This window comes from Lygodium microphyllum, chromosome 17, assembly GCF_053477565.2.
Source record: "Lygodium microphyllum isolate KBCC chromosome 17, Lygodium_microphyllum_v1.1.10, whole genome shotgun sequence".
NCBI classification, from domain to species: domain Eukaryota; kingdom Viridiplantae; phylum Streptophyta; class Polypodiopsida; order Schizaeales; family Lygodiaceae; genus Lygodium; species Lygodium microphyllum.
The window spans coordinates 11,254,115-11,257,834 of NC_141151.1; positions in this window are offsets into that span (position 1 = coordinate 11,254,115).

Here is a 3,720-nt window from a genome sequence, read left to right on the forward strand (position 1 = left end):
TAGCCATCTTTCCTGCACAAGAGATGTGAGAAGTCAATGAATAAGATAGAAAGTGAAACCCTCTTTTATATAACTCTAAACTGTAAGACTCATTTGCATAGATGCACACTCTCTTTTTCTCTCTTAAACTATGAATTGCATTCACATTGAACACATTGTTCATCTTACTATCTTAACTCTCTTTGAACCCATTTACTACCTTGTTAAAGCCTTGTTTCTAGCCACTTGACATGGTTTTCTTTGGCACTTGAGGCTTCATAACGCACTCTTTTAGTGACATGACACAATTCCATCATGTCTACAGTCAATTCATCAATACTTTCATTTACTCTCTTTTGTGAGAGTTTAGCTTCATCTACTACTATAATCCTATACCACCAAGATAGCAATTGGATCATTGGATTGCTGCCATTCACACCTCCACCATGATCGGTTTTTGTTTGTATACACCACGTGCTATCCAATGTGAATTTTCCATCCCTTGTGTGGACCAAACTTTGATGCTTCCCTTTTCTACAAAGTATAGCCCATGTGCCTCAAGGATATGCTACAAAGACACATATCACACATGAGTAAAACTATGCTCAACAGTTTATACAATTCATTCAATTTTAAAATATTGACTTAGTACGCATCATGTAATGTGTAATAGAGCTTTTGCCCTGTGCTTCCACCATGTTTTCGTAGAAGCTATGCATAGCATCGATAAATTCTTGCTTATTTTCATTGTTAAACACCATCTTGCAAAGTAAGGGATCCAATTTGTTAAGACTTATCCAAACCTTAGCTTTGGACAACCTTGTTTTTCCTTCATTACTTTGACCAGGAACTGCAAAATGTGAATTTTTCCACCCATCATAGTCTTGCGACCTACGAACCATGACATTCCCTTCCTTAATGATGGGTGTTGAGAGAAACTTTCTAGTCTTTGCTCCTTGAAAGTAAGGCTTTTTTGGTAAGTTATCAGATTTTCCTAATCTCTTCTCATGCTTTTCAATCATCACTTGATGCTTGTGTAGCTCAATTTTTGATAGTACCCGCTCCACATTCCTACATGTTGCAATGGCTTCTTTTTCTGATTGCATCCTATAAGCAAAGCAAATGTATTTATATACACCTTTCTCCATGATTCTAACAAAAGCATGCAATGAAAAAATGTGAATATGATCTAATGGAGTTTTGAAGATGGGCTTTCAAGTGGGATCTTCTCTATTACGCATTGGTGCATCACTTGTCACCCTTTGCCAGTTCTTCTTTCCATCCTTTCCTTCCACCCTATCTGTCAAGCAACATAGGCATGGATTCTTTGTATTTGCACCATTGGAGTTTCAACGCATGCATTTTAAAGTTTGAAGTCTCTTGCAATATGCCATTTAACCAAGTATTGACCATACCCTTCAACCGAGAGCATCTCACCATGTTCCTGATGATCAATGATGTTTGGAATGCTTGTATGTGTAAACAACAACTACACCATCTCAAATGTTTCCTTAGAAACTTCAAATGCAGCGAACCACCATACATGGCGCTTGGATTGAACACTAAAGTTTCTTGGGTTATTCCTCTCAAATTGTAAAGCTCTATTCATCAAAGTTACACTAACTCTTTCAAGCTTTACTCCTTTGATGACCTCACTTTCAACCAACTTTATAACAAACTGCAATTTACCATTACATTCCTTAACATACATATTGTAGTACATTACCATTGTCGACTGCACCTTGTACAAATCTAAATAGTAATTGTTGAGCTCAATGAACTTCACCTCATATGCATTTTTTGTCCCAACCTTTAGTGTTTCCATACATTGAACATGCATGGGATCTCCTACTATCGACTCCAAAACCTTTGTATTAAGTTGCCGTCCAACCTCTATTAAATTTGAAGGTTGAGGAAGAAGCATGATTCTATTTCTCTTCAGCACATGGCCAAACCCAACCTTCATACCTTTGAATATCTTTGAGTAAGTCGATGTGCTAATACCGGCCCTATCACAAATGGATTGTGCATCCATAATTGAGAACTCGTTTGACACATCTTTTAATTTGCACTCAATCTTCTTTTCCTTCACAGCCTTAAAACTTAGGATTGCTCAAAGCATTTTCCAATGTACTTGCCTTTAGCAATCTACTAATACATGATCCAACCTCGCCCTCACCTAGGTTCTCATTCTAAGCTACCTTGCATACTTTGATATGTCGCTTCCACTAGCCTATTATTCACAATTAACTCATTGATTGGCTTCTTCTTTCATTTGTGCTCCTATGTTAGCTTGTTGTTGATCTTTCTCAGGTTGTCCAATTGTACCTTGCCTCCTCATATGAGATCCGAATGTCATGGATAGTGTCTTGCATTGAAATAATTTGATTGTTTTGTTGAATTATAGTGTCATTCAGCTATACCACTTGTCCTATGAGCTGTTGTAGAGCCTACTTGGTTGTCACTGGAGGTAGAGTGGAGATGCATAGAGAGGCACATAAAGGTGCCAAGGGAAATGAGGGTATAAGTAATTCACTATATTAATGAAGGTTGCATAAACACAGAGAAGAGGTCACAATAGAGCCATGAGAGAGTATATATATGGGGGAAAATAGCTTAGAGAGTAGGGATGCCCAAGTCTTTTTCATATTTTAGAAACTTCTATTTTACCTCCAAAAACATTTCCAAAAAACACGAAATTTGACCATTTGGTTTTTTTAAAAAAACCAAAAGCTAGAATATAAAAAATCCCCAAAATATCTTAAAAGAAACTTTTGAAATTTCATTTTCCTTGTTCTCGATTTAAAAAACAATTACCTCGTATCTACTAATCATTTTGCATTGAAAACAAAGCACCACACTCTTGTAACTAAATCCTTTTTAAATAATACATTTGGTTGAAAAAGACTTCTTGAATGAGGAGAGAGAAGGAATCTGAGTATATCTTTGTAGATAATATAAAAAAAGTAAAACAAGATTGCAAAAGTGGAGAGAGGAGGATTTATTTTACTATTCTTCTCTCCTCTTTTCTTTTTTTTGAGGAGAGGAGGGGGGCTAAAAGGCCCATTTGTGAGTTCACTTTTTTCCTAATGCATAGAACCTTGAGAAAATACCACAAGCACTTATGACAGCATTTTGAAGACAAAAGACAAAGAATACTACTGCAGTAAACACAAAAACAAAATAGAAATATGGTGTAAACTGATCAAAACACATCTCTATTCTCAAAATCCCATCATAGATCACATCATGATTAACAAATGAGAGAGTGAGAGAGTCCCTTTAGGCCAGCATCCTGATCAAGAACTAGCCACCCATAACAACTAATCACATGATCTTATAAGTCCATTTACATAAAGTCACAACAAAGACTAAGGTAATAACCATAGATAAGGGTAAATGAGATGTATCAAGCCATGGCTAACACTTGTCACAACTCAAGGGATAGCTAGTATGGCCATGACTCAAGCTCTTCGATGTCAAATGCCTTATCAAAACACAAACAAATCAAATGAGACATAGTTATGCCTTACTCAAAGCCTTTCGCTTCGAAATAAGCCACATAAAGTAACCATGAGTAGAGCCTCTCCAATAGGATACTCATAGCCCCCTAATATAGTTACATAATCCACCCAAGAGATAGTCATCAAAACCATAGGTATATACATATACCATATGATGGGAAAATCAAAACGTAGACATTTTGCCAAATATTTTCATGAGTTATGATGCTCATGAACA